Below are 24,707 nucleotides of genomic sequence, written 5' to 3' on the forward strand. Positions count from 1 at the left end.
ACATGCACGCTTACACACACACCGACTAATCTGGGTGTGCTGACCTTGAACACCAAATATAATCAGTGGTGCAGCAGATTCCCATTAGAGCGATGTAAATGAGATGGAGGAGCATAAACGCGCTTTTGTTGCAGAAACTCTTCAGCTCAGTGGATACAAGATAACGCAACCTCAGGCTGGACCGCACACACAGCCACACACACACACACACACACACACACACACACTCACGGTCAGGCTTGAAAGCTCGCACACACTGGGAAAAAAAAAGACAGTAAACACACTGTAAGTGAAGGTGTTATCAGCACATTTTGAATAGAAGCAATCAGTTACAATGGAAATTGCAACAATCTTGGCCAGGAAAAAAAAAGAACAAAAACAGCACAATACATACACAAAGTCCCCAAAAAAAAGTGGCTTGCTATTTTGGCTTACTTAGATTGGAAAGTGAAAAATTATTGCAAAGAAATTCATTGCAGCCGAGAAGATCATATTTCATATCACTGCATTTTTTAAAGCGGCCGATGCTGTTTACCAATTCGCTGAACTGCAAATGGGGAGGCCTTTATTTGTTCAAACTCATCAAAGTTTCGATAAACTACACACGGGTAAATATCTGCACTTGAATTAATCTGACACTGTTTATGTGCTGTTTTTGGTTAGCAGTGAAGTTAGTAAAACAGTTCAAGGGCTTTAATTTCTCTACAAACTTAAAATAGACTTAGAGTTACTAAACTTTTTTGCCCTGATGCAGGGAGGAGTAAGTTATCCTTAAAAGGGGCATTTTATGAAGAAGTGGCTTTTTTAAAAATTGCTTCTCTGGTGTGATTGATTCCCCAACCATGAAGTGTGAAAAAAAAAATTCTGAGCTGCTTTTTTCTTAAAATGCTACTAATTGACAAGTACCACCTACATGAGTGAAAAACAGTTTATGCTTTTATTGTCTTTAAGTGGGTTCTTATTTTGTTCAAAGTAAAATTAAGATTTGTGAATCTCCGCCCCTTCATCAATATGACTGCACAGGGAAAATGAGCGCAGGGCTCATTTGCATGAGACCGGACCGCCCCTGCCAGTTCTAAAAAGAGGTTGAAATGTTCTTGATCCTTGAGGTATGTTGACGTCACAGAAATTTGACTGTTTTAAATTTGATATTATGGAAATGCCTACTTTATTATATTATGTGACATATGCAATGCGTCTTTTATATGGGAAATGCTGTATGTCCATGTATGCATCCAAACCTAAGTACTTAAGTTTATTTATCATGTTACCTTATTTTGTATAAAATAATAGAACTACTTTCGTCAGTTTTATAAACACTGAGAAAAATATGTTTCACGTAGTTAAGATTGGATGGCTCCATTTGAATATTTCAATATATTTTGTGCTGTCCTCTAAAATGCTTAGGAAAAGGTAACTTGAATTCTTTGCTAACTCAAACCAACTACTTTTATAAGCGCCAATGTGCGCAGTCCTTTACAAAGATAATAAGGCTCAGTTTTGATTGACATCTTCAGACCTCTAAAGCCACCGATTCAGAATTTGACCAAGAAAACGCAAAACCCCTTTAAATGTTAGTTCACACATCAAAACAATAATTCGACCCATGTTTTGCTTATACCAAGGGCGGCCAACCCGTTTTGGCCCAGAATCTACTTTTCAAGCAGCCAACCGCTAATCTTGATGTTTCTTCTTTTTTTTCTTTTTTTTTCAGAGCTCAGTATTGTTCATTCTGTAATTTTACCGATTCGACATGTCATCATCATTGCTTTCTCTCTCTCTTTTTAATTAATTAATTAATTTATTTATTTATTTATTTTGTATGTGCATGAGTATGTGCATGTGCGTGTGTACTCATTAGTTCACCTAAAACCTATTAAAAATCCCATACCGTTCACCTAAACCGAATACCTCAGAATCCAGCTAGAGTCGCGAGGTTGTCAGGAGACCCGAGGAAGGATCAAAGAAAAGAAAGGAAAGTGAAATCCAGCACCGACCAGACATCACCTACTACCCACCGGGTTACCAACCAGAGTCTTTCACCAACCCCAGAAACATCTAAATTCCAACACTTTTTTTCTTTCTTAATGTTGTTGTACTTATACTACCTCTGCGATCCACATATTGAGCATCCCCGGCTTATATGTAAATTGATGATCACATAATTGCTGACACTCTATTTGCGCCATAATATCTTGTCAGGTGTTACATACGATTCACACTTCTATCCTACACCATTTCACTCACAGGAATGAACATACAGACGCTCCCCACCTTACGAACGAGTTACGTCCCGGACGATCGTTCGTAAGGTGAATTTGTTCGTAAGTTGCTTCAGTGCTATATTTTGTATTCTAATTTATGTTTAAAGCCTATATAAGTATATTGAAGGTTTATATAAGTATGTTTAAGGCTTGTACAAGTAACCTGCATTGGTTTGTACTGAAAAAAACTTTTAATAAAATGGAGAGAATACGTACAGTACTGTACTGTACTACGTATGTTAGAGAGAGAGAGCGAAAGACACACACACAGTATGTACATGTACGTAATAAGATAAATAAAATGAAGTTTAACTTACTTTTGGAAGATGTACTCGATGCTTCAGGAGATGATGGAGGAGGAGGAAGAGGAGGATTTTATATCATGAGAGATTCTTCGTCGTCGCTGGAATCGGCTTCAAAAGTTATTTCCTGCTTCATGGGGACCGGCGTTTTCTTCCTCCTCCTCCTCCTCGCCACGTTGCTCAGCCTCCAATGAGCTCTCACAGCGCCAACCGTCGGTATTAGCGGCGGAAAGAAGCACTACGCGCAATACAAAATCTAACTTACAGCATTTCTTTCCGAACATTTTTCAACATACTGTACGCGCAGAAATGTTCGTATGTACCGTTGTTCGTAACTCGAATGTTCGTAAGTAGGGGAGCGTCTGTAATTATAATACTCTGAATTCAAAATGAGTATTATTACTGTTAGTGCATAATACTACTGTGAAATGCATGACTATACGCAGTAGGCTCCTTCGCGTTCACAGAGCTGTGCACAGTTTCAATCACACACGCGTGCACATCGATAATAACTCAGCACATTAGAGATAAGGGCCTTGCTATCAAGATAACTTCAGTGGGTGAAATAGGACGTCGGGCTGTATTTGATGGGTCTTCTTGCCGGAGCCCCCACAATGCACCGCAGGCACGGAGCTGCGAGGCATCGTCGTGTTTATCGTATATAGACCTCCGCTAAATACTTGCCGTGCCTTTTCATCAGACATTGCGTCAGTCAATTCACACCCCCTAACTGTGTAAACACAAAACGACGCTTCCTAGCAGCTCTCCATCACATAATCAAGGAGCTTACTGATGAATATTTATCAACGCACGGGTTCAGAATTCAAAGGTTGTGCACGTACTGCAGCCGGAACCCTCAAAGACACACGTACACACAAAGCAGTTTCGCACACTCCCTCAAGGCGCAGCCACACATAACGTCAACCAGCTAATTTATCAGTTGTCAGCAGTTGTAGTCATGCATGAACTCATTTCTAGTCACCACGCTAAGCTAGCTCACTTGATCAGCGTCCGTCAAAGCTTGAATCTCAAACACGTTATCGTGTAGTGATCTTGAAATTGGCAAGTCAAATTATTAGAGATAGTGTCTGCAACCGCACACTTAAGGTGGCTAAATACTCCTTGTTCTTAAGCCCAATGGAAACTGTTCTCAATTATGTGGATTTTCATAATCTAGAAATATCCTGCTCACTTGTGTGACTTGGAAACCCTACCTGAACCACATTCCACCGCTACCTAAATGTAAGTTAATGACACTAATAAAATATTTTGTCTTTAACCAACGACAGTGTTCCCTTGTTAATTTGCGGTTTGGTTATTGTGGCTTCACTGAATTATGTTTTTTTTTAATTGGTGACCATGACTTAACTTACTGCAGTTTTACCTCACTGTTTTGTGGGTTGTCTTGCTGTTTTTCTTCCTTCTAAGTCAGTAATATTTTTTTTTTTTTACAAATACCATGGACATTACATTAGACAGCTCGTTGCCCCCCAAAATCCCCCGTTACCTCATTATAGGTGCGTTTGGAAGTACACTCCGAGCACACTGTTTTAATCAAAACGCGGGTGTAATCAGACCAAAAAAGTCCTTTAGTCCGCTTGTTTGGTCTGGACCAAAAGCGGACTTTATTTTTTTTTCCGTTTGGTGCGGTTCATATTCAGACTACATTGCGTAATCACGTCGACCCGCGTGATGATCTGTGCTCCCATTGGACAAAAATGACAAGAGGAAAATATGAAATTCCGACGTGCTGCATTACTGCTCTGCATATATGTGGCGTTATAAGATGCAAGATATTTGCGAGTGTCAAGAACAAGCTCATTCAACAGAGGTTTCCGTGACGCAGTTTCTAATTTTGGAACAGCGTCGTCGATTGCGTGCAGTAACCCGAAGGAGCCATTGCGCTCCGCTGCCCCGCCCCACGACATGCTGACAGCAGCATGGCTAAACGGAATACGGAAGATTATGAATATATTTAGCATATTTAACATAGCCTCCGACAGCACAATAGGATGACGGAACGTCCAATTAATAACAACGCATCACATTGCAGCCAGGATTGCACCTCTGGCTACAATGTGATACAGGATTCAGGATAAGGCAAGTCATTTTAAGGTAAAAAGGAAAACTTAGTTATTAAGCGGATGTTCCATCGTCCTCTTGTTATTACTGTCAGAGGCACAGCATACATTTTTGAAGGGTGGGAACCATGTGGAGGGGTTTGTAATTGCGGGGGACCGTGAAAAGTGAGGGAATACTGTACGTCTATGGACGAGGACTAAAATAAATGCTACAAGGTAACTAAATGAATTCGCAATGTCAGTGTTTTCATCTTAAATTAAAGGTGGCAGATATTAAAGAAACTGATGAAGATGAGCTCGCACTATAGTGACTTTTCGAGAAAATCCTTGAATCCACCTTTAACTTTGCATGTCTTCCTGTCAAACAGCTACAATTGTGCTGCCCTCTACTGGTCTGGAGTGTGATAAAAATTGAAGGGAATGACGCACATTGTAAAACAAAAAAAAACAACAACCCTAAAGCGATTCTCTATTTGACCACGTATTCTACTTTGTGGCTACGCAAAATCAAGTCCTGGAATTTGAATTAGCACACACCGCAAAGCCACTTGAACAATGAACAAGAGGATTAACAAAATGTTTACAAAAGAAAGGCTTGCCTGGCAAATCTTGTCGTGTCACCTTGAAAGTTCAGCTTGTGACTTATGAGGAGGGTGCAGAGCCCAATGGCCATTAAAGCCATGACATTTGAATTAATGTCAGTATCATAGCTACAGCCGCAGCGCCTTCCATTTGCACAGTCACACGACTCGCCTCAACCGTTGACGGTTAATGAGTAATAGTGCTGCCAAAAAACCTGAACGCTCCACCCTCCATTAAAAAAAAAGAAAAAGAAAAACTTGAGCCGCACGTCTCTCGTGTTCAGTAACATTCTTCTGTATTTCCACAATTGACTTCATATCGGTTTTTTTTTTCATTTTCTTAGACACACTCTCCCTAGTACACGGAATGTTGAAGTCATAAAGTCACAATTGAAAACAGTAATGCATCGATGACAGAAGAAGTAGTAGTAGATTTGTAGTTAGGGGCCCGCAGAGGACAAAAGATGTGACAAAAGTTGTAAATTCTTGACAATTAAAATGTAATGTTAGGAAAATAAAGTTGTATATTTACAAGAATAAAATCTAAATATGTGGAGAAAAAGTTGTTTTATGATGTGAATAAATTATAACTTTAATGAGTAAATGCTAAAAGTCTATGATCAGACCAGCAGCTGCTTTCTCTCTCCAAAGTCTTGTCACATCCATATTTCTGTCAGCAAATATAGATAAATATTACTTGAATGTCTATTCAAGTAATAATTGATAATTGAATAAACTCAACAAATTAGGTCATTTCCGTGTTGTCGCTTGACAAGATCCTCAATATTCCTCATTTCAGGATACAAATAGCTTTCTATTTTAACATGATACTTTTTAATGTAAAATTTATTTTATTTTTTTTTAATTTTTTCAATATTTCAACTTAATTTGTTTAGTTATACGACTTTATTCTCCTTTTTTCTTTTCACTCCCACCCTAAAGACACTTTTGTCGATACGGATCATATAAGCAGAAGAAACAAGACAACAACACAATGACAGATTCTTTAAAGTTGCACTTTGCAGCACGCAGTGTCTTGCTTATGTGACATCTCTATTGTGCAGTTAAAAGCCACCACTTTTGACTCCCGTTGTAAACATGTTCGTACTGCACTCACAATAGGTGAGCCATCCACTTGCTTAGCAGCAGAGAAAAAGGGTAATTGCGATCCTTTGAAAAGGCAAATTTATAAATTCACTGAAGCAGACGTTATTTCATCATATAAAAGCGTTGTAATCTTCGTTGTCTGAGTGATTTTTAAATTTCTTTGCAAACACAACACAAAATGCGCCCTCGGCTGGGCTGGATGGTGGCGTTGCCGCCTCGGAATGTAAAGCAGCGCTGCAAAGCAACTGTCAGGGACGAGCTGTGATATGCACTTTAATCATGTACAAGAGATGGATCTCGTGTGTCAGAGCTGCATGAGGCAGGATGGTATGTTCCTGCAGTGTGTGTGTTTGTGTATGTGTGTGTATTTGTGACAAAGGACTGAAAATGAGGGAATGGCGGGGGTGGGGGGTGCACAAGAGAAAGCAGCCTAGCAAGCGTGAAGAAGCTTTTATTAAAAACTAAGAGGGGACTGCAGAATGATGAACATCCAGCCTGCTCTTCTCCCATGGAGAAAATTGCATTTGGGCATATTGAGCTGGTTGGGAAGATGAAATATGCACGCTGATGTGCACATCTTCATGGTAGTACCTATTAGCAATTGAGAAAAAAATTATATTTGCAGAGTAGCCTATATGTTGAGCGCACGCACACACTATAAACAAAGGGTAGTCTGTGTACAAGCTTGGGGAGTAACGAAATACATGTACCGGCGTTACGTAATCAGATTGCAAAAAAAATGTAACTGTATTCCATAAAAGTTACAGGAAAAAACATGTAATCAGATTACAGGTACATTTATTAAAAATGGGAATTACTTCGAGGGGTTACAATTTCTACGATGAGAGTGCGAAAGAGGGCGAGAGAGAGAGAGAGAGAGCGCATGCACGCCCACGCGAGTGGGACCGTTGCCTCATGCCGGAGAGGTGGGAACGGACGAACGAATGAACAAACTGAGTAGTCGTGTCCTTCACACGCGGGCAGTTTAAAAAAGCTTCATGGACGGGAGGAGGAAATGGCGACCGGTATTTACTGGAACTTACTCGGAGCAAAAGTTTGAGCTGAGAGTCCAGCGGCATGTAACGCTCTGTAGCTTCTTGCTAGCTAGCCTACAACCATAATGTGAGTTACACCTTCCAAACAAATCTTCCTCCCACCATTTAAACATCAAACACAACTTATACACGGCTAAACTTGTGACTGGGATAAAAGTTTCTTTTGCAGTTGATGTCACGCATCGTCATCCTCATTGTATCTATCTATCTATTTATTTATATTTTGTCTTCATGAGCATACTCAATATTGAAGTAATCCAAAAGTAATCCAGTTACATTACTTTAATATTATGGTACTTGGATTACGTTACTAACTACATTTTTTTTTAGCAGGTAACTTGTAACTGTAATGGATAACATTTTAAAAGTAACCCTCCCAACCCTGTCTGTGTATGTGCTGGATGACAATGAAAATGCAGAGAGTAGGAAAGGGGGGAAAAAGTGAGTGAGGAAGAGTCATAAAGAGGTGACAGGCTATGTAAAGTGAGGAAAAATAAATGACAAAACTTGGCGAATGATAAAAGAAAAGAATACACAAAAAGCAAGCTTGAGTATAAAATGAGTCATCCTCCACATGCCTCGTGACGAGCTGGTGTAGCTTGATGTGTTTGAAGAATTTATACAAAAGTAAAACTATATATAGAGCAGAAATGAACAGTATTCCAGTTATATCAACACCTGCAGTCATCCTATACATGGCGGAAACACTCAACAAACATGGCTCACATTCCATAGCTAGAAACGTAATATTTTCCATAATACCATAGTTTCAGGCACATTATTTTCACAACATTAGTTTCGTTTATGTAAGCCCCCCAAAATATGTTCTCAGCTAATAACAGTGAGTTACAGAGGAAACTCAAGAGGAAAGTTGAAAGTCCTTGACGCTGTATAATTTGGAATTCAAATAATTTGGGGGGGAAAATGCACCTAAGTCACACAAAACCTCAGTATTTGAACAGTAATCATGAGAGACTTCGCATGAGACGTCAGTTCAGCAAGCAGCAAGGCTGAGTGAGCTCAACACGTGTTTTGCATTTTCCTTTCTGTGGTACCAAAACAAAGAACCAGCCTCAACAAGGAGGGTTAAGAATACAGTACAACTGAAGCAGAGGCGTTTTTGGACCCTCCATCCAAAACAAACAAAAGCCAAGATAAGCAAATATATCTTTTATGATAATTGATAAAAGCCAACGAGCTTACTAGTAGGGGCCTCATTAGGGAGATTACCGATTCTCTTTATGTCATTGCAGTGTCTACAAGGGTTTCTGGTTGTGGCATTGTTATGGACCAATAAGTCATCTCTCCAGACCATCTACTAGCCAATAACCTGCAAGAGCTAGCTGTACGGGGTGTTTTATGTTGTTGTTGCAATATCAACCTGAGGCAGCTGTGAGGATTCGTAAGCGAAAATTAGCTACATTTCTGCTCAACAGCTATTGACAATTCCAAGATGACGTCACAAGTCAACATGGCCGTCAATTCAATGAATTGTAATTTGATATGTGAGGATTATTTTTATTTCAAAATTAGATGAGATGTTTGACAACTATAACAATCTGTGTGGTTTGTATCATAGTCACAGGCATAAGCAATACAATCCGCCATTTGTTTTCACCGTATAAAAGAAGCATTTGCATTGGTGAAGTATCAGAAATGCCCGGATGTTCGGAATTGTCAATACTGTATTTATCATCTAATATCATCATTTAAAAAAAATAAGGTTTAAAATTTATCACAGTCAGTTAGTTTATTCAAGTTAGTCATGCTACCAACGTAGCAGCCGTGGTTAACTTTAGCTTAACAGTGCTAATGCTAGCTTAGTATTGCTAGTGTCATTTTGTTGAAGCTGAACAGCGTTTTGCCGTTCTCTGTGTTTATTTATCACTTCTATGCACTTTTGTAATCGCATGTCATTATGAATGACCAGGTTAAAGAATTGGGCATCTTAATTGTATCATGTACAGTATGTCAGTAAAAGGCAAAGCTTGGAATTAGTGAAGAGAGGCTGCCTTCAAATCTTGCTAGCAGTTTTTACACTGTAACCTCTGACTTTAAGTCACTCATTTCTTTATGAATGTCCATTCTTTCAATTCTTGTCTTGTTACTTACAACACTATTTTGATGAATTTCCTAGGGTAAAAATCGTTTCCAAAACCAAAAGAAATTGCACCAGCATGTGGAAAATGATTACTACTTTTAACCTTCAACTATACTATACCATGTTTTTCCTCTGAAATCCTGCTAAATTCCATCTCTGCATCTGGAGTTTTGTGAGAACCCTGCATCGCCTGACCCTCCCCTAAAAACAACAACAACAACAACAACAACAACAATATGCTGGGAGTTTGGAGTCATCAGGTTCCCTGGCAAGATGACAGCCCATTAACCAGGACTGCTGACTCTCTTCAAATGGGCGTCGAGTGGCAAGCTGAACAGCGACCATATTAGTGCAGGGCTGCATTTTGTCACGCTGCAAGACACAAACCTCCACTGGAATGCTTATAGCGCAGTCGAGTCGCTTATTTAGACTTGACCATGACGGGGATGTCAACAGAAAAGAGATGCACAATTTGAATTGACAAATTCTTCAAAAGTGTGTATTTTGCTCGCGTGTAGACACATTCACACCGGTCCCCGCTAAGTGGCTGTCACTGTGATTGGTTCTCTTTACCAAACCAAAATAGCCAATTATGTGCTATTATACACCACAGCAGCTCTTGTGGCCTGTACGCCTCGTGTGTGTGTGTGTGTGTATCCGTATACGTGGGTGTTATCATGGGCGTGATTGGCAAATTGCTGGCTATGTATTACAACCCGCTGAAAGAAGGGGAGGAGATATATCAATGAGTTGGTGGAGGCCAGGAAGAAACACGTAGAGCGAATTGAAAAAAAAAAAAAGCACATGAAAAGGCTGATTGTATTTGACAGTGGTAGAAAAGACGACCTCATGGGGAGCCGCAGACCTCCAGTGAGTTGCGTGCTGATGACAGATGTCTGGTGGCCCGAGACACGCGAGACGCAGCCAAGCCGAAGCAGAGCTCACCACAGACTGAGGAACTCAGTCAGCGAATGACTAGTGTTCCATCATGGATGAGCAGGATATGACTGAGTGCTATGTGGCTGGATTTTTAAACGCCATATCAAAGTGTCTCGAATGTGAGTGTGACGGTGGCCAAAAGCATACAAAGGATCTCATATAGTGCAAAATGTCAGCCTGATCCAAAGCGCCGCATTGTGAATAACAACACAAGTCCATGACAACAAACCACAGCGAGGCTGAAACCCGCATGTTAGCATTTCAGCAGAGATCTAATTAAAACAAGTAGAACACATGCGAACAAATCCAGAACAGTGTTGAATGGCAAAAATATTATTTTGACTTAACTTAATGTCCAATGTCCGTCTTTTGTTATTGTCCTTTTTACCACCCTCTGTAGGATTAGAGTGGAATTTTGATTATGCTATGTGTCAATGTTGTATTTATTTTGGGGGGAGTCCCAATTTTTTTTTAGGAAAATACATTAGAATTTTGTGTTGAATATCTGCAAGAGAAGCAACGACAACGGCGATATACGCGAATTGCCACAATATTGTCGATTTGCCGTTGTCATGTTACAATATTAAATGCATCACATCTCTGTCTAAAATAAAATATATAAATATATTTGTGCCGCTGAGCCAATAGGAATATACGCTGAGTGCAGGTTACCGAGTAATTCACTATGGCGAACCTACTAGCATGGATTTAGCTTTTGTTGCTGGTGTTATGTACAAAAACAAACTTTTTTTTTCTCAAGGTCCTTTCAATATCTTTTTTTTTTTTACAATATCGTGAGTATTTATACAATACTGTTTCGAGATTTTATATATATATATAATCGTAAAAATATAATTTTCATATCTGGAGGTTCATATTGCGATAATATTGTATTGTGACGTTTGAATATCGTTATATTTATATACAATACTACTATTTACATTTATACTGTATACATTACTAATTAAATGAATGGATGTCATTTCTCATTCAATAGCAGATCAAAGTGTGGCAAAACGTTTGACTTACATATACTATACACAAATAATACATGAGCATCGACAAGCTAAATCATCAAATGTTCAGGAATAAAAATGTTACGTGCATGTAATGAATCGATTTCTTTCAAATATTTTCAACAGATTTTTTTTTCTTTCCTCATTGTAAATTTGATTAAGTCATCAAGACATCCAAATCCATCCTGTCTTACTGTACATTCTTAATACTTTGTCCAGTCTTTATGTTTATGAAGAATGACACTGATCTGTCTCGGCCTGATTTGCAGCTATGGGATGCTTCCGTAATCCCCAGCCTAATCCATCATGTGTTTGTGTGTGTGTGTGTGTGTGTGTGTGTGTCTGTATTTAAGCTTTCAGAGGGCCTCTTTCCCACGACTTCCCTACTACATGTACGTAATTCCATAGATACCCCTCGACACAATAGCCTGGACAGAGACTCTTCGCACAGTGTGGTCAATATTTCCATGAACTGTTTTGTCAGTAGAATAAATCCAGTGCAAATTGAAAGGTTTTGAGAGATGAGAGATGATGAAAACAAACAAACAAAAGAGAAGTTGCTTTTATGTACCACTGCGGGAAAACATTTATTATGTATCTATCACCTTGGGAATGGATGACAAAATCGAATTCGTCCAATGTCTTCTTCTTTATGGCCAAGTGCAGATTTATGTTGCCTAATAGGACAGCCCAAGTCAAACGTCATTTTATTCATTTTATTAGTGAAGGATTGTGCCTATTTTGGCAGTAACTAGCACAGAAGCACCTGTAAAAACCTGGCAAGCAATTTCAATTCTATGTGATGTGAGCAGCGGAAAATAATACAGTAAGCCGGACAGAAAGTGGACCCCCACAAACCCCACCCACCGCTCCCTGTGATTGGCTGGCAACCACTTCAGGGTGTAACCTAGCTTCTTGGCCAGCTCACCCATGACCCTAATGAGGACAGTTATAGAAAATGGATGGACGGATGGAAAGTGAACACTGGGAAAAGATGTTACCCAAGCCCAATGATTACCAACTATTATGCAGTGAAAGTGATAAATTGTTACATTTCATTTAATTGGTCCAAATATTATTATTGTGTGTTTCCTACAAATAATGTATGTTTTTTCATCTATCTATGCCAGCAACGTATAGTGACGGACAAAACAGTTACTGAAAATTATCTTCCACAAGATGGTCGAAGGTACAGTTAACCTGTCTACGAGGGTTTGAACAGCTTCAGATTTTAGGCAGTCGACGATAATGTGTTGAAAGTCAAGTTGGAGCCGAGTAAATGATGATGTCATAGATATACAGAACAGCGGTCCCCGAGACTTTTTTGCACCACATGCCGATTTCATGCGAAGACATATTTTGACGGACTGCCAATGAAACAAATAATTAACTACCCTAGTTTACAGCTGTTTGCTACAATCTACAAGTATACATTTTCAGTCAATCTAAAACATGTTTGCTATTACTAGTGCTACATTTTTTTCCCAGGTTCAAACTGTTTGTTGTTCAAACCCATTAACTCCCAGCCATTTTCATTGAAGCAACCCCCTTCCCTCCCAGCTGTTCTACTGGATTTTGACTGATTTTACAAGGCCTACAAAATATTGTGTTCTATTGCTATAAAAATATGGAACCTGCCAAAAGAAAGATTTGAGTCTCTTCTTTCATCAGGAAAAAAAAATAGTTGTATCTGTTTAGAAGCAATTAACATTAGAATATGTCTAAGTTTCATCAATATTCATATTCCTGGTGAAAACACTGACAAGAAGAGCTTGTTGCAACATGGCCCCGGCTGATCTCTTATACTCTGCTTCCACCTGCTGGACGTTTTATTAAATAACTACCATTGTTTTAAGCCACCTCTTCATCTCTGAAGCGCCATCAAAGCCTTCTGGATGCTCTTGCATGAATAAAAAATACATTTTGGGGAGTGAAGGACAAAGTATTAAAAAACGTGTTTACAAGTTTTTGGGTTTGAATGAGTAGAAGTTGAGCCTCTCCCCAACCTCCACCCCCAAGATGTTATTTTTTTTCTCTCTTCTTATTCAGAGATACCGGGGGCGCCACCTTGACTTCCCGTTTCTGTCTCCCTCTGGTTGATCATTGTTTTTTTTATGCTTCTTGGACAGGTTGTGACGGAAGACAAATTGTGTGTTTTACATACTTGGCCACTAAAGATGATTCTGATTCTGAAAGTATTTGGACACCTGGCTATTGTACCTGAGGAGCTGTGGGAATCTGAGTCCAGTCAATCCAGAAGACTATTTGTAAATTCAAAAATCTTGATGTTGGCTCACGGTGTCTGCTCTTGCACAATCTAGAGGTGTTAGGTGAGGTTAAGGTCGGGGCTATCAGGTTCTTTCACACCAAACTCGTTCAAGCATTTATGGATCGTTGATTGTGCTCTGTGGCACCGACATGCTAGAACTCATAAGAATTACGATGGAATAATTTAGATTAGCGAGAACTAATAATTGATTCGAAGAAAATTTGAAGTCATGATTAATTGTGAGCGGGACTCTCATCCAACATAATCTCATTAGAATTGTGCCGCTTGCTAAAACCAACATTCATGTGTTTGTGTGTGGGCCCCACCGAGCGGGGTCTGGGGGCCATCCTAATTATGTGGTGTGACTCATGTGAGGGTAATTACAGCATGTGAGACAGTGGGAACAAGGCTACGAGTGACCCAGAAATCCACGGGCTAATGAAGCGATAAGACCCACACCCTTCCTCTCCTCTCGCCCACATGCTCACCTCACAGGAAGGGAAACGGACAGAGCTCGGCAAAGAGAAAGTCAAAAAGACACTAGGGGGATAATGTCTCCCTCAGACTTCATTAGGGAGAGTGGAGAGATTTGGGAGGAGCTGCCAAGAGACGGCCTGTCAGGCGCCGACCTCTTCCTCGTGCCCACTAATCTGCCTACGCTTTTGTTCTCCGTCATATCTGGCCAAGGCTCCACAGTAGTGAGGTCCCATTCCGCACGGCCAGATTAAGCCCGACTGGCCAATGCTAAATTTTCTTTTGAAGAATCGTCTAGGTGTAATCCCTGTGTGAAGCCAAGTCTTGCAAGGTGCAAGACGGCGCGAACACACAGTAGGCTGCACACGGTGCAAATGCAGGAAATTAAGTGTGCAAGTGTGTGTGGTTGCTTGGCCGGGCATATGCTGCAAAGACTCAAGGCTTCTTTAAAATGTCATCCAAAATGAAAGGTTCACGTCAGGCCGGCTTATTCCCCTTCCCCCCCAAAAAAGCCATGGCAGCTTGTTTTTTTTTTTTGTTTTTTTTACCTCAGTGTTTAAGAAATTAAAGATTTAAACACATCTTCTCGTTTTGACATCCGAATAAATAATTCACAAGTTCTCTATTGGATAATTCAGCATCAGCATGTGCAATAAAGCAAAACTCTCAAGTCTAAATTAAACATTAGTGAAAATATTACATCATGTTTGTCATTTGATGACTACAGCATTTTCTAGGAAAATTACTTAATTTCGTGTCATACGTCCACAATATTAGCAATGATATGTATTCTTCAACATTTAATGCTTGTTGCAACTATGAACAAAAAATGTTTAATACAAATTAGGTTAGCAAAATATATATATATTTTTTAATTTAATCTATGAGCCCCATTTTCGCACCCAGCACAAGTCTAGCACACAGCGCAGTCTAGCACATGGGTCAAAAGGGCTTTTGCGCCATTGTGGGATGGAATGCAGCCAACTCCCAGCCAATCCAAGCGGCTCCCCTCATTCAACTCTTTAAACTCAAGAGCAGAGAGAGAGAGAGAGACGCAGGGTCTAGACATGGCATGCAGACGTAGGAGATCGGCACACGCAAAGTAGATTTAAAAAGAACTACAAGAAGGTCTCCACCTGTGAATGTTGCATGATGTTGTCAATTGTCATATTTATGAATGAAATATGATGATGTCCACCATACATGTCCGCAGATCTCAGGATCAGTGTGCCTACGCGCGGAACGGTGCGAAAGAACGTGGGGCGGCGCGGAGGATGCGTTTGGAGTGGTGGGAAACAGTGCAGCGAGGGCGAAAATCTGCACTTTCGCCTTTTCGCTCAAATTGAAAAATGTGAATTTTTTCTTCACGCTTCGCCTAACAGCAGCAAATCAGCTTCAACTACCGTCTGCGGTCACCCGGAACGCAACAACACACCCAGCCAGGACCGAATGGTGAACAAGGAAGTAGCATACTGAGTGCTGGTAAGTATTTATTTTCTGTTGAACTGTACCGAGGTAGCAATAGTGTTTAGCATGCATTAGCTAAAGTTATTTAGCGCTACCACCGGCCGCCGGATTAAGTAAACACGTACCGAAAAAGAAAAGCGCTGCTGGAGAAAATAGTGCCCCGGCTGTATAGTCCCAGGAAAGAAGTAGAAGTACTCGGCGGTGCTATTTTTGTTGACTCGCTAAAGGGCTCGACAGTAGTTGTTCACCAAGCGACACGCCTCTTCCTCTCCAATGTGCGCGAATGCTCGAATGAGCGCATACGTTCCAAAAAAACGCTAGCAAAGGAAGCGTTCCAGGACGCGTCCCATGCTTTTGGTGTGAACGTAGCATTAGACTTCCAGTCTAAAATCTAGTCTACCTTTGGTCACCGAATTGCCAGATGAATAGAATATGCCGGAACACCTATCGAGGCATAGCATGGTCAACCAAATTTACAAACATCCTAGACTCGATATGACATGGCACAATAATGAAGATGCACCCGATTTTACGGGCGCCTATCGATGAAAATAAGGCTTTATTATTTTGAATTACATAATCAATACAATTCTTTAATAACAAAAAGATAGAAACAGTATAAATCTGTGAGAAATATCTGGTCAAGCTAACAGTGGTAGCTTCCAACACATCCTCATTTGCAGTTAGCAGAATATTCCCGTGATGCGTTAAGAGCTTTATATTTAGTTGATGATCAGATAACTCTCCAGCAACATGTGCAAACATCATGTGCACAATGAACATTAAAACATGAACACATTGTTGTGCCTTGACAACAACTTGTTGCGGCCACCCAAATCGTCACATAAATCACCAACACTGGCCATGAAAATGCCATATTCTGTGACAGAAATATAAAATGTCATAGCAATAGAGTGCTCCAGCATCTCTTCTTTCAGCACATGCACTATTAAAAGTAAGGAGCAATATCTTTTTTTTTAAATGCCCAGAGACAACTTCAGCACTATTCAAATGATTTCAACATTAACAACTAGTGTGTGAGTAATGTGACATGAGCGCATAGCAATGAGCTCCAGAGAAGCACAGCAACAAGAGAAAAGTGGTGTTACTGTAACTTACTGCCTTGCATAGAATGTTGCCGCAACATAATCTTGATGTTCTAGGCTGAATTAATTTAAATCCTTGTCTAATGATATTAAAAAGGATCATTTTCAATGCAGCTTTAAGTTAAACGGCAGATGATTCAGTGCTCTTTCTTCTTCTTGTGGAAGTCTGAGAATGTTTCACCGCAGCTGCTGCGTTACATAACTTTTTTTTTTGGAGCACTTGGAAACTGAAAATCCTCCATTTGTGTTTCCTAAAAAATCTTCCTTTAACCATCATGACATGAACTCAAAAGGTGATGGAGTGGTTTAGCTAAGGTCACACAGGTTTGCTATGTTGCAATGCCAAAAAGAGCCACAAGGGGGCAGAGGACACATTTAAGCTTCTCTAGAAGAAATTGTTTTATTTAGCTACCATTCTGAAACGAATGAAATTTTATGTGTTTATTCAGAGATTTTGTTATTATATTATGTTGCTGAACCACAATAACAGTATTGCGCAAACCACCACCAAAGCCAAGAAAAAAAAGGGCAATGTTAACAAATGTCTTCCTTCTGGAGGTATGCTAGCCACAAGATTGTGTTGGTAGTTTTATGTGTAGTCCTCCAAACTAATAACAATCAACCACAACTTGTTCTCGGTGGAGCACAGAGCTGCTAAACTGAAACCGTTATTAAAAGTAAAAAAATAAAAAAAAAAAGAGGAAGAAAACAATCTTGGAGCACTGTATCTCCATTCTGATAACATTCTGCTGGCGGTGTTTTTATGGGGGTTCTTTTTGCGATCTTTATTGCTCTTCAAGAAAAAAAACTGTTATCATCAAACAGTGGCAATGTTCTACTTCCCCATATCCAGACGCAATACGTTGACAATAACTGCAATGACTACCGCTGCCAAAAATATAACCTCACTTGACATTAAATTTCTCATCTTCACTATATTACGTGCCGTAACATCTCTGCTGAAGTGGCAATGGAAGTGATACGGAATTCAACCCACTCACGATGTCACTTGTTGGTCTGTGAGGCGGACGCGCAGGTTCGTCACAACCTACGCCGTGTGGCTCCTTTGCAGACAAAACATATGTGTGTGTGTGTGTGTGTGTGTGCGCGTGTACTGTATGTATGTGAAATTCCTTGTCCAGAGATGACACCTAGACATACTGTATGCACACGCACAGACGCGCACACAGGCTGGAGGCACTTAATTTCCAATTCCGCCCCCTCTCCTCACCCCGTGCACCCCTCATATCCCACTCGGGCCTCCTCCCAGCACTAATATGCACTGTTACTATAGCAACCTCACACACTGATCCTGGCAGACATTTACAGCATAAGTAATAAAATCAACAGCAAGAGGCACGCCTACCCCAACACCTAAACTCTCTACCTGGCAGCAAGCGGTCACGCACACGCACACACACTCATTCACAATACGTTACATTACCTTTAGTCATGGTTCATCATCGAGCAGGATGTTTTGAAGTGGGAGCTGAAATACAGTACAGGAGAAGAGTATAAACTTTCGGCAAACTTGATCAATCGACAGACGCTTTTGCCTGCTGAACCAATAGCTTCTCTCCTCGCCCAGGAAGAGTCATTTGCTTGATAAGCTTGTCTGTTTGATGAAGATAAATGAAGTGAGGCTTGCAAATGCCCTGGATGCCAAATTGGGCCAATCAATTCCTCGGCAGCTGGCTTTCACAAACTTTTGCAGCTCAAAACCCAAATTACAAATGCAGTACTTCCCCCTAATGTGACCGAAACGTATTGTACCAATTACAACAACAAGCTCTTTAATTATTTTTTTGATCCACTTAAAAAATGTTATTTTTAAAGTAATAAATAGGCTATGAATGTTAAAGAGCACTTTATACAGGAAAAATAGTTTATATTAGTTTTAATTATACACAATTTAACAGGAAAAAAAAACACAGGTGTGGCAGAAAATGCATAAATTCTGTATGAACCTGACAAACACTTTTTGCATGAATAAAAATAAAATGTTAAAAATATTCTAAATACACTCAGCAGTGTTTGTTTGTCACACAATAAAGACAGGTAAAACAAAATAACACAAAAATGAATTCATAAATATCATAAGTAGGTAAGTAAATAAAATAATAAATAAATAACATAAAATAAAATAAATTAATAAATATAATTTTATAAGCAAATAAATAAAATAAATATCAATAAATAAATAACATAAAATAAAGTAGACATCATAAGACAATAAAACCATGTCTCATGCTGAGTCAAAAGCCAAATAATAATATTGTGTTTTAAAACGACTTTTAAATATGTAAAAGCCAAAGTAAGGATGTGGAAATTTTTCATGTGCCAGCTTGATGAGGAAATACATAAATAATTAAATACATTACAGTGAACCATTAAACACTGATAATTTGGGCTGCATGTTTGGGGAAAGGCTGCAAATCAAACATATACATTGGGTATGCTGTTGCACTGCCACCTATAGACAAGAATGAATATTACACCAACTGTGATCAACCGACGTTTTTTTTATTTTAATGAATCTATAGTGTGATTCCAAAGATATACTGTAAATAAAATCTGACTTCCTCCCGTCTGTCTTTTTTGGAAGACCTTTTTCAAAAAATGTCATGAACATGGTGTTTTTGCAAGTTTTCTGGCTCGGATTCAGACTAAGGAAGAATAAAATGGCACTGTAGAGTCGTGCACACTCAGTCTCTCCTGCATCTTTTAACAGGGCAGAAAGTGGTGAGCACATGCTTTATATTTAGAATGGTGACGCCATGCAAAAGTCGACATGAGAGAAAAAGCTCAGCGATGCGTTAGAGTCAATAATGTATAAGAGGCGGCCTTTTAAAAAGAGACGAGGATCGCCGCTCTGTCTTGTCTGCTTCTTTTGCAAGTCTGTCCACTCTGTAGAGGATGTTGGTTAAACTTTCATATTTTTGTCCCTCAGGAGTCACATTGACATGTACACACACATACCATCGTTCAGTATTTGAGCATGCTACTCTAGTCACTACTTTTCAAGATGCATTTTGGGATACATTGAGGACACCATTTACAAAATGGCGGACTCACAGTATAGGGCACTGTAGAGCAGGAGTCCCCAACCTTTTTGAAACGGAGAGCTACTAATTGTGTCACAAGAATGGCTACCAGTTTAATATATATTTTTGAAACAAAACATTTGCTCTTTCAATTGTATGTTATTAAAGTTATCTAAGTGATCATGTTAATGATACCTAACAATAATAACACTGGCCAACACATTTTTATGTTTTTGTTGTTAGTTTTTTTTTTGTTGTTGTTTTTAATCACAGAAGTATGACGGCGTATTAAGGGCCTCGTGTATATATTTTTTTAGAGGGCAGGGGCAATATTCCGAGAAAAAAATCTTTATAAAGTGGCACATTTGCGAGTTTTTTTCTCTCTGAATATTGCCCCTGCCCTCTTAAAAAGTATATATTTATACGTGGCCCTAATATGGACGTCGTACAGAAGCAATTCAACTTTTAAATTTTTTTGGGTGCGGATTCCAAATCTAACCTATTTTTTTCTCTCTAGAACAACAGGGTTTAATTAATACCATTAACAATAATATAATATGTAATATGGCAAGCTATTTAGCAATATGAATTAAGGGTTAGGTTCTGCAACAGGTGGATTTTTTTCTGAAACAATTACAACATATAGTATTGCGCAAACTTTCATTGGTCAAACTAAAGTAACTTAAAAATAAAAAATAAAACGATGTGGTAGAAAAAAGTAACGACATTCTTTAAATCAGTCTAAGAAAAATTCTAAGGGATGCATAAAGCCATCTCTAATTAGAATTTGATCAACAATGATTTAACCCCCAAAAAATCTCTCTTTTTTTGGCTGCATCGTACTTTTATTTCAATGTATGTTCCAAATACGTAAAACAAATATTTTTTTAAACAATCAGATGAATCTCTGCATGCGTTTGCATTTCCAACAATCAAACTTCTACAACAATCCTAGGAAATCACAATGTCCCATCACATATTAGCTATTTTCAGAACAGGCCTGGTGCCTGCAGGCTCCATGTTGGTGACCCCGATCGAGCTGATAGGGAGGGAAAGATTCCCTACACAGCTAAATAAATTAGTTTTCAGCCACAGTGTAATTAGCACATAAGCTAAAAGTAAGCCTAGCTTCTATTTCTTCTTCTACTACTAGTTTTTCATCTTTGGATTTTTTGGAAGTCTTCCCTGTGGCACCACGCTGCCCTCTCACAGGTCATGGAACTATGACAGACATCGGCGCACCCTCGCCATTGTCAGATGTTTTAAGTGTTATGGAGACAATAAATATGTGAGGCCTCTCAAGAGATGTTAGAAATCAGTATGTGTGTACCCCATTTTACTTTCCCATGGCCCAAATCCTCCCTTTGCGTATACACTGCAAAATCAAAAACAAAAAACCTCAAGCAACCTACATCCAACTGCAATCCAGCAATCGAGGCTTCATGCGAAAACGTTTGCATTTGGAGGTCACGGAAGCAGTGAGCTCTTACCCGCCTCAGTGAACAGGTCCCCAGTGCTGCTTCATCTTTGAGGATTGAAAGAGTCAGAAATCTCCCCAGAATTCTCCTGCAACACAGAGGGAGAGCGGGAAGGGGTGGGAAAGGGATGAGGAGATTAGGAACGAGAGCCTTCGCCTTTTAAAATTCAACACTCTTAAAATCAACTCGGGCTTTGGGCTGAGTTCCCGCTGGTGATCACATGGGTGTGTGTGCGCGCGCGCGCGTGTGAGCAGGCTATCCGCACGCGCATGTGTTTGTGTCTGCGGGGGTGTTTATGCCACGCCGTTTGGATGGCAGTAGCCGGCGTGCATCCTGAGTTAAACTGCTACAGCCTAGTTTTAAAAGCACACGGGTCAAACGGGCAGCCCCGGTTCAGCTCCCGCACTGGGGGGCTTTTAAGGCTTTTAAAAGGCTGGCCTCTTCTTGCCAGCCTGCGCGTATGTGTGTGCGCGTGTGGGCAGCAAAAGTCAGTATGGGAAAAGCATGCAGCACCTCTGTATGATAAGCACACATTCTGACAGATCAAAGGGTTGCATTAGGACACACATGTGAATACTGACACGGAAGTGCGTGCGACGTAAGCAGCGAGGCGCCGTGTGCATTTGCACATTCAAAAATGTGGACTCTCTGGTGGTTTGCAATTAAAATCACCCCGCTGGCGTCATCTGTGCAGGGTATTAAAACATTCAAAGTTGGAGCTGTCATGACTAGGAACTTTTTGTGTGGCCTTATACATCCATCAATCCATTCATAGTCTATACTGCTTGTCCTCATTAGGGAGGGACACGGTGAGCGAGAGCTTATTCCAGCTGACTTTGGGCGAGAGGTGGGGTACACCCTGGAGGGCAACCATTTACACAGAAATTCGAAGATGTCAGCTTTATTTTTGTAAAGTGCCTGAGAGAAAACTGGAGCAAAATCCACGCAAGAGGTAGAACATACAAAGTCCACACAGGAAAGCCAGAGAAGAGATTTGAACCCAGAACCCCACAACTGTGAGGCAGACGTGCTAACATAAAATCGTAAAATCATTTGACATGTACCTCCAAACAACTTCATCCAATTTGAGTGAGCACAATCATGTTTCATTTGCAACTCGAGCAAGGTGTCATAACCCATATACACCACTAGTCTGTGCTGTTACACCATTTCTGCATTTCTGCTTGTGACCGACTTACTAAATAAGGGCAGAAGATGATGGCAGCATATATTACTGGCTGATGTAAAGATCAAGAGGGACTACTGTGCAAATTAGAACGAAGACAATTGCCATCAGTGTGTAGCTTTTCTGACTTTATTTTGGGGTCACAATTTCAAATGATGAAGTTAGATGTGGCATTTGAGTGACAAGTGCACGGAATGAGGAAATTCAAACACTTGTACTACCAAAGTGTTGAATTTGAAGTTTTAATGATGTTCAGTTGTGATTAATGTCAGAAAAGAGTTTATTGAACACTACAGTTGAACCTCAAAAGCCAAATGTTGACAAAAATGTTACAGTCAGCCAAACATTTGATGGAAAATATGAAGAAGACCCTCTCCAAGTGTAGTTTTCTTATGTAATGGTCTTGTGTGTGTGTCCCGTGAAGCCATGACAAAGGTTTACCAGTGTCAGTGATGGCAAATAATTGTGTGAAGATAACCACTGAATCAGAAGTTGAACTTTTATCTACATCTGGCTTCTCAGTACAATATTTATCCATTTTCTACACTGCTTATCCTCGTTAGGGTTATGGGTGAGCTGAGGCCGATGCCAGCTGACAGTTAGACAGAAGATTCCTCAGTTAAACTAACGTGCATGTTTTTGGAAAGTGGAAAGAGTACCCCGGAGAGCACTGAAATTCCACACAAGAAGGCCGGAGCCCGGATCGAACCCCCAACCTCAAAAGTGTGAGGGAGACATGCTAATATGAGAAATACAGTTAACTAAATATAATATACCATATTCTCACCTTCCTAAAATAATGCCGAGTCCTATTTTTCAGAAAGCACTAAAATTGAACCAAATATTGATTATATTTTATGATGATTTCATTTCAGGGGTAGAATTGAATACGCTGTTTAGGTATGTAGGAGATTTTAGCAGAGGTGGCCAGCATCGTCAATCAATCAATCAATCAATCAATCAAATATTTATTTCATTAGCACCTTTCATACTTTAAAACAACACAAGGTGCTTCACATAATAAATAAATAAATAAATAATAAACAAATAAATAAATAAATAAATATTTAAAAAAGAAAGAGAACAAACACAATGAACATCAAAAAACACCAACCGATTCCTTTCAACCCCGTCATGAGATATTTAAAGGGGAAGTCAACCTTAAAAATTTCTTGACAATATGTTATATGTGACCTGACTAGTCTAAACATGACATTCTGTTTAATATTAAATTTATGGAATATGAGTTATGCAGCAAAATCCAGTCGTTTTTTTGTCATTTTGCCACTTGCTGTCGACTGAAGATGACATCACAGTTGCTCAGGGCTCAGGCAACAACCAATCACAGCTCACCTGTTTTCTGAAGCTGAGCTGTGAGTGGTTGTTATCTGAGACTTGAGCAACTATGATGTCATTTTCACTTGACAGCAAGTGGTAAAATGGCCGCCTTGTACTATTGAAAATACCTGCTGAATTTTGCTGCTTAACTCATATTCCAGTAATGCAATATTAGCCAGAATGTCGTATTTAGACTATTGGGGCTGCATAAAACATATTATTGTCAAGAATTTTTGGGGTGTGGACTTCCCCTTTAATATATAATAAACAAATAAATAAATACTACAATAAAAAAATCTGATAAAAGAAAAGTTTGATCAAAATATGACATATGATATAATAAATTTATTTTACCAATACGTTGTCAAGTTGCGCATTTAATAACAGTCTTTTTGCAGTCTGGCAACAGACAGACACATGCAAATTAATTCCAAAAAATACCAAAATCATATCTGTAAATGTATATATATATATATTATATGTATATTTTGTTTTAACGATGGAGACATTTTGAGCCTGTAACTTTATTATACATTAATTCATAGATATATTTTCCTCCCAGTTAGATCAACCTCAATTTCAACCAGCTCTACATAAAATATTAAATTTAACTTTGGAAATGTTACAGTTTTTGTTTTCTTAGCATTCACTAGTTCCCAGGTGGAAAACCATCTTGTTAATCAGACCAATGCTGGGCCAACAGAAGTAATCAGCAGACATCAGCAGCCTTGTTTGGAAGAGGAGAAAGTAGAACATTTGGGAGCTTGTGTCGAAGCGGGCTTTTATAGTTTACACAACCTGTGCAATAAGTTGTGTTTTTTGTATTTTCCACTTTCTCTCACGGTGGAAGCCTAAAAAACAGTTTCAAGTAATAATATGTAGTCATTTAAGCCCTTTCT

The 24,707-nt window shown here is 39.5% G+C and overlaps 1 protein-coding gene across 20 annotated transcripts in view; it reads right to left on the minus strand.

The window, feature by feature from the left end:
• Window positions 1–24,707, minus strand: part of LOC144055777 (receptor-type tyrosine-protein phosphatase delta-like) — a 209,188-nt gene that overhangs the window by 119,042 nt on the left and 65,439 nt on the right. For all 20 annotated transcript variants that reach the window (XM_077572073.1, XM_077572070.1, XM_077572069.1 and 17 more), the window contains exons 4-5: window positions 21,297–21,372; window positions 18,207–18,251 (exon numbers count right to left, since the gene is read on the minus strand). The gene's annotated coding sequence lies outside the window, so the exon portion shown is untranslated. The remainder of the gene's footprint in view (window positions 1–18,206; window positions 18,252–21,296; window positions 21,373–24,707) is intronic.

This window comes from Vanacampus margaritifer, chromosome 7 (genome assembly GCF_051991255.1).
Source record: "Vanacampus margaritifer isolate UIUO_Vmar chromosome 7, RoL_Vmar_1.0, whole genome shotgun sequence".
NCBI lineage: Eukaryota > Metazoa > Chordata > Actinopteri > Syngnathiformes > Syngnathidae > Vanacampus > Vanacampus margaritifer.